Here is an 8075-nt window from a genome sequence, read left to right as displayed (position 1 = left end):
TGTTTAATAGAGTTCAGAAAAGAACAGGAAGCGTGCAGTGTCCTGTTTAAGCCTCTTCTGGAACTTTTCTCTGTTTCTTTGTGCTGAGGGAGGACAGGATGATAGATAGAGAGATCTTCGCTTTTACAGGAAAGGGTGATCAGATATTTTGATTTGACAGTAATTCATTATCCTTCCACTAAAAATATTCTGCTGAGTAAAGGTGCCTTTAAAAGGACAAATCCTGGCTACCACTCTTTTGGCGTGTGGTGTGTGATTTATGGCTCACACACACACACACACACACACACACACACACACACACACACACACACACACACACACACACAATCACAAACACACACACACACACACACACACACACTAACCCCTACTGTTCACACACAGAATAAACTTGATCGATGATTTAAACACATGCTCATGCACTTAAAAAAAAAAGCCCACCCCACTTTACATTTTTTGTCTCAGAAAATTGCAACACTAAAAAGAAAACATAAATCAGGGCAAGAATGGACAGGGAGGTGAAAGAATAGGCATCAAACTATCTCTTTTTTCCATTTCTTATCATCTATCAAACACACCAGGCGTGGGGGCAAACCCAAGGGAACCCCCCTTGTCCTTTATCAAAGAGAGGACAGGGTTAGGCCTGTCCTCACTGCCTGTGTTGGCCAGTAATCATTTGGGGCGATTGCACCGATGCCCTGCAGGCGCTGCTGAAAATGAAACACACTCCTTTAGGTTTCACCGTCTCGGGTAAAAACAGCAGAGTTTGCCCTGAGGGGGCAGTTGCAGTAGTAATTCTTCAGGTGCATGCAAAGTGTTGACTTCAATGCTTTGAATAAACTGTGCACTGTATTGCTGGAAGGACGGCTGTCGTCCCAAACTGTGGATGACAAAGTTTTACTAAAGTTGTACCAGTTACATGTAATCAAATGTAATGTAAATGGGGGGGGTGGCCTCTAGCTCACCCAGTAAGAGAGTTCGCCCCATGTTGGCTGAGTCCTGCAGCAGCGCAGGTTGGAATCCGACCTGCTGACCTTTGCTGCGTGTCCTCCCCCATCTCTCTTCCCCTTTCATGTTTATCCACTGTCACTTCATAATAAAGGGAAAAGCCCCTAAAAAATAATCTTTAAAAAAAAAAAGTTTCGTAGCCAATTTTAGCACGTTTTGTGGGACATATATTGTGTGGTTCAGTCTATTAGCCCTCATCATGACTCAACACTCACTGAGTTTGTCCTGGTTTGCCAAACAAATGCATGCTAATTTCAGTCCAGCCCACTCTGCTCATATAATACACAACCTCAGTATGTTTGCTTTCTGCTGCCACTTTGTCTGGTTTTGTAATTGATCAATGATAGCCTGAATAGTTTTCGATCCCTCAGTGGACTACTTTAAAACTCTGTTCTGAATCAGTGTATTACTTCTAATTTAGATTTGAAGAGATTTCAGGAAATAAGGGGAGAGATATTTGGTCCCAGGATGGACTTAAAGCTTTAGTGCGTAACTTTTTGATATTAATGAACATCCGTTACATTCAAGCCTTTGCTAAATGAGTTGCTACAAAGCTAATTAAGACGATCAGCTCCACACAACTCTCGCTGGATTTCTCGGTATGACTATGTTCAGAAGATTGTGGCGTCCGGCGACTTTCACGCGCAGAAACTCAAGTGAAGATAAAGACCTCTTCTGAAGAGTCCATCATGTTTTTCTAAATCCTCTGTGTCCTCCTTGCCTACTAGCAACTGCGTGGAGGAGGGGTGGGGGTGGTGCGAGGTCACAGAAGACTTGTATCATGTGAACACACCGACAGTTTTGTTGTCGTTACTTCATGGAGGAGACAGAAAGTACGCACTATAGCTTTAAACTGGGGACGTTGCAACTTATGGTCAATGCTATAAAACCTTAATAGGTGTATTTTCAGTGTCTGAGTAACTGAAATCTTTAAACTTATACTGGAATCAACAGTTAGTTACATTGACATTAATCTTATATATTTCGCTTTATGTCAACACGTTTTAGGTGAATGATCAGGAACAAATGCATAAGCTTTCAGGGGATGTCCCAAACCCTCTTGTATGGAGCTAAATCTGGACCAAATATTTTTATGAATAAAATTGAAACTGAAAGATCAAATATATGAACTTTTCAGAACTGAATCAAAATCATATGGAACCGGAAAAAAACTTTTCCTACACTTCTTTTTTTTAATATTTTGAATACATTGTATTTTTCAAAGTTCAAGACCAAAACTTGATCTTTCATTGCAATTTCTTTTCTTCAAATGATGAAAACATTTAGCCCTGGATTTCGCTCCATACGCTTGCAGCTTTCTGGAGGGCCTTAAACACGGCTGCTCTTGAAAAAAAAAAAACAGTTGTTGTAAACAGCTGATTTTGTCTCCTTGCTAAATGGATACCTCATTCCAACCCAAAAGTTAGTTATTTAAATATACTAATGAATTCTCTTCTGCACATGTAATAGCTGAGTCCAATCCCAAACACGTGTTCACATTTCCATTTCTACTGTGTGAGTTTGAATGGGTGTTAAACAATAGAGCTGGAACAGTCTAGATCAGGGATCTTCAACACGTGGCCCAGGACCCCTAGGGGTCCTCAGAGTCAATGCAGGTTTTTTTAAAAATTAAAAAGTCCTAAACTGAATCCAACATATTATTAGCAAACATAAATCCCCACTGATGATAGGTTTACTGGCCTGTAGGTAAGGTAGCCATCCACAGATACAGTTCATCCTAAGGATTCACTGTGCCACATGTATGTGTAACATTAAAACATGACTCATAAAATCATGCCAACAATTATTAGGCTATTTTAATATCTTAGTATTCTATGCAAATAACGTATAACAACACATTCTCTCTCCCATCGCTTGGTCAGGAGCCTTTGGCGTTGTTATTGATGCTAAAAGTGTCCTTTAGCATCTAATCTAAACGCGCTTTATCTAAAGGCGCTGTGTTGGGACTATTGGCGTCACTTCTGATCCAGTTAGGTTAAGGAAAAGATGGTGGGTGGGCTTATAAAAGGTACGTTTCCGTGACACACGGTGGGTTTAGGAAAAGAGGAACAGGACAGTTGGGTTTAGGTAAAGAAGAATGGGACGGTTGGGTTTAGGTAAAGAAGAACAGGACAGTTGGGTTTAGGTAAAGAAGAACGGGACGGTTGGGTTTAGGTAAAGAAGAACAGGACAGTTGGGTTTAGGTAAAGAAGAACGGGACAGTTGGGTTTAGGAAAAGAAGAACGGGACGGTTGGGTTTAGGTAAAGAAGAACAGGACAGTTGGGTTTAGGTAAAGAAGAACGGGACGGTTGGGTTTAGGAAACCTAACATGCAGGATATGAACTGCGGTCTCCTGGGTGAAAGTCCTGTATTGTTTGACACTAGCCTGGTCCTACCAGACTCTGGTCCACTAGCCTGGTCCTACTAGACTCTGGTACATTTCATTTGTCCAGAGAGTCTGACCACTCTCCATTGACAAGTGTTAACTTCCTTGAAGGCGGGTACTATGTTGTAGTTTAAAACTATAACCAATCGCTAACGTTTGGTTGTGACGTCGGCTTAGCATCGCTGGTGTTCGCCCTAGCATCACTAGCGTTCATCTTAGCTAACTCCTTCACCACTTACGAAGCGAGCTGGAAAATCAAACTGTTCCCAAACCCCGTGGGGAGGGTATCGTTTGGCAAATCATGGCCACCAACAAACCTCAGCAAAGATTGTTTTTGCTCAGGCTTTAACTTCTGGATATTCAGCAGCATTGCCACAACGGGCCTCAACGACGTTCTCAGCCACTCCCTCTGTTCGCTAGCCTAGAAATCTAGACGCACCCTATCGGCAGCAAATGTAATTTGCAGCTAGGGTCAGTCTAGCAACTCTCTGTTGGCTGGAAAAGCCAAACCCTAGCCGGGCCAATCACATCGTGTATAGAGTCTGCCTGTGAATATGTCGCAAACCCAGACGGATTACTGAAGGAAAATGAAAACTGAGCGGAAGTACGTAGGAGGGTGGAGCCAGGCTACCGCAAACACCCTCCTAACGCTGAAAATGTTCATACTACTCGCTAAAAAAAAATGTTGAAGACCCCTGGTCTAGAAGAAAGTTCCCGCGGTCCGTCCGATAAACTAAGGTGAGGTTGTCCCCTCAGGGTCCAGTTGTCATGGAAAGTCTGGTCACGTGTGAACTCAGCCTTAATGACAGGGTGCTGCTGCTGGTCCAAAACTAAACCCTGAATCAGCGTTCTGACATGGCCACGGGGCAGGCAGCGCTGAGGGGTGGGGGGGGCACTGACAGGGGAGCAGGGGCCGGAGCGGGGGGGGCATCTGGGGCTCCAGTCTTGAATGTTTACAGCACCGAATCTTTGAGGGTTTTAAAATAATTTCTACTTTGTGTCATTTCCCCTCAGTCTCTCTGACCGGACCGACAAATCAATGCAGCAACCCTACCTATGTTATGTAACTCAAAAACTAGAGACATCAGACAGTTTCTGTCTCTCTTTAGGTGTCAGGAGTGAAAATGAGTCATCTTCAACATTTGTTGTATTCTGGTTTCAGAATGAGGAAGACAATCAGAGAACAATAAGATAAAAGATAGGATGTGAAAGAGTGACAAAACCTTGGAAAAAGCTACAAAAATGTTGAAAAAAGTGACAAAAACTGTGAAAATGGCAAAAAACAAATCTCGAAAAAGCGACAGTCTGAACTTTTTTTTTTTCGGAAAGGTGGCAAAAGACCAAAAAGAACAACCTTGAAAGCATCCAGAAAAGCGACAAAAACATATAAAAAAGCATCAAAAACAAATATGTTGGAAAAAATGACACAAACGTTAACAAAACTGACCAATAAAAGCTAAACAAATCGAAAAAGTGACAAAAATGGTGACAAAAAAATTTGAATGTTACAACCATCATGTTTTTCCAAATTGATGTACAGATGTTTAGGCATTCTTTTATCAAACGGCTAGAAAATGACTACATTTATATCTATCTGTTTATAAGCTTCAAGGTCTGGCTCTGCCCCTGCAGGGGAGTAAAGCCAATCTCCTCCTAAATGCCACAGGCCGTGTTCAGGGTGAGAAGAAAGACAGAGAAAGGTATAAAAGACAATAGACGGGGACAAGTTTAGATGTGAAAAGGAGACATGCACAGATAAAGGAAGAGGGTGGAGAAGAATACAGTATCTTGGCAGGGTGGAGGAGGGGAAGAGGATGGGGGGGGGTAGAGAGCTAAAACAGGAGGATGGGAGGAGAAGTGAAAGCAGGAGGAGGGATTACAGAAGGCAGCATCTGTTGGAACTTAATTATTAACAATGGCCTTTGTCTGCTAAAATAATGTTTAGTTAAGTTAAGTTATTAGGATTTACACAACAGATGTGGATTCATATTTAATGATAATGCATTTGGGACGCTGAAACATGTAACAGCATATTATTTATTATTTATTATTAGGCCATTAGACATGAAAGTGGGAGAAGTACTGAGAAGTACATCCATTTTTTCAAAATAACCACTGGTGATAACTTCAAGCTTTTGAAAAAATTATGAAATTAACAAATAAGCACTTAACAATTCATATGATGAAGGTAAGTTTCGAATGTATGCAAGCTGATTTGTACACCGCGTTTCACGCCAGCATGAACAGAAACCAGCGGCTCCGTGGAAAAACAAAAAGGAAATCAATCCAAATTGAATTTGGAAAATGTGCAGTGGTGTGAACATATATCCAGATTAGATGATGACCTCGGCCATGTTTGGTCGTTTAATGCTTCAAGCAGCGTGACACTGCATTTCACTTGACAGATTCTCCTCTGCTCTTCCCTTTCTCGTTTCTCTCCTGAAGAAAAGAAGACTCAGGGCCTTATTTTAACGATCTAAGCGCCTGGTGCAGGTGTGTTTAGGGCGTGTCCAAATCCACTTTTGCTAGTTTGACGGCGGAAAAAAAGGTCCCGTGCGCCGGGCGCATGGTTCTAAAGGGTTGTACTTGGTGTCTTCACTAATTCATAGGTGTGTTTTGGCCGTAACATGCAATAAACCAATCAGAGATCATCTCCCATTCCCTTTAAAAGCCAGGTGCGTTTGGACCTTGGCGCATTGCTATTATGATGGAGGATTTACACCGTAATATTTTTATTTGTAATCTTTTGCATGTGTGTGTGCTGCTGCGCTTCCCTGTGTGTGTAACAAGCATAGTGTGTGCTCTGTGCATAAGCATAGGTGCATTTTACTAATTTGCTGTTAAAATAACAATGAAATGCTGCGCTATTGACTTTAGACCAGGTTTTTGTTGGTCAATGGCGCAATCACTTTTCCGCTGTGGGCGCACAGATGGGCGCAGGTGCATTTGCTATTTAAACGGCGTGGGAGCTGGATGGGAAATTGACAACTCCGTAGGTCCTAAACTAGCTTTGCGTCGGTCTTTGCGCTGCACTGCGCCGGCATTGACATGTATAAAATGGACCAACAGATCCCGTCCTCTGGACGGAGACCAGCGAAGGATATTAGAAGCACTTTTCCAGTCATGGCTGAGCGTTACTGAGCAGCTGCAAACTGAGCTTGAAGACGTAGCTGTGACGTGAGCAACCTGTCTGACAGTTGGAAGTCTTCTGGTAGCCAAGAGAAATCTCAATCATTCCCAATCTTACAGAGACGGAGAGCGTAGGTATATGTAAGGAGATAACATCACAAAGTAATGGAGCCTTTTACACATTGTCGTGTTTCTTTAGAAATAAACAATGGACAAATAAAGTCTTTAAACGCTTCAAGTTATTCGCTGTCAAAGTGGCTCCACAATGAATGGGAGTCAATGGGATGCTAACGGGGGGGTGATGGTTTGTTGGCATCAAAATGGCGCCGTATGAGCTACGTGTTCTGAGAAGATGCTTACCCCCTTGTACGGTGGGTGCAAGATAGGGCCCTGAGGCTACATCTACACTACTACGTTTTTGTTTAAAAACAAATATACTTTGCTACGTTAACGCCTCGCGCCCACACCACTCTGGGATGTTCCCTCTGTGTGTGGTTTTGGAGTCGTTAAACAGATAGCTGTAGAGGGCAGCTTGTCTTTCACTGCCTCAGCAGTACATTACAACCTCACACCCCCTAAACCCCCCTAAAATAGAAAGGTACTGATTCAATTTACTAATTTATTGCAGACCCTGTCGTTGCTGTTCAAACTGGTAAACTTACTGCACACAGTAACAGGGAGATTCCATCTTTCCTCTCCTGCTCTATAGCTTTTCCACTCTCCCCCTTTCTCTCTCTCTCTCTCTCTCTCTCTCTCTCTCTCTCTCCTTTTCTGTTTAATCCGCCTTTTGGCAACCACTGGAACAGATAAGTGTGCACCACAGAGAGGTCCATTGAGAGAAGAGAGGGTTCATTGTGGCTGAACTGGGGGCCATTTAGGAATTAAGAGGGGACAAATTGCATCGCTGCATAACATTCTTTGAGAGAGACACAGAGTGTAAAACTCTCTGATGTGCTACAATATAACCCTCTTCGACTTTATCAAGTGTTCATATTACATCTCTCTCTCTCTCTGATGTGAAGCTAACGACTTTTATCTGAATACCTTTTCGAGTATATCGCTTCCTTTCTGTCCCTCTTCCTTTAAATCATACATGGGTCTTATTTTTCTAGCTTTGGTTAACTAGTAGCTGTTAGAATAAAAATCACTCAAGTGATTGCTGAGACATGGAAATATAGCGACATCACAGTTTAGCCAGATTTCTTGCCTGTCATACCCCTCTCTCCATCTCCCAGTTTCCTAGATACAGAAAGTTACCTATCTATATCTCTACTGTCATTATCAAAAATAAAATGCAAAAAACTAGGGTTGGGTACCGAAAAGCGGTGCCAATAGGGCACCGGTTCCGACGTAAACGGTAGTAACGAGACCGAATAAGAAGGAAAATTTGAGTGCCTCATTTCAGAGCCTGACTCTTTTTTTTTTTTTTCAGAAGCATCGCTGCACGGGACGCTATGTTACCGTTAGCTAGTAGCTGGATTAAACACAATGGTTAAAATGCTGACAGCTAACGTTAAACGGTGTAAAGTGTGATTGTATTTCCCTGTA

Source organism: Perca flavescens, chromosome 11, assembly GCF_004354835.1.
Source record: "Perca flavescens isolate YP-PL-M2 chromosome 11, PFLA_1.0, whole genome shotgun sequence".
NCBI lineage: Eukaryota > Metazoa > Chordata > Actinopteri > Perciformes > Percidae > Perca > Perca flavescens.
Note: the sequence above shows the minus strand (reverse complement) of the source record.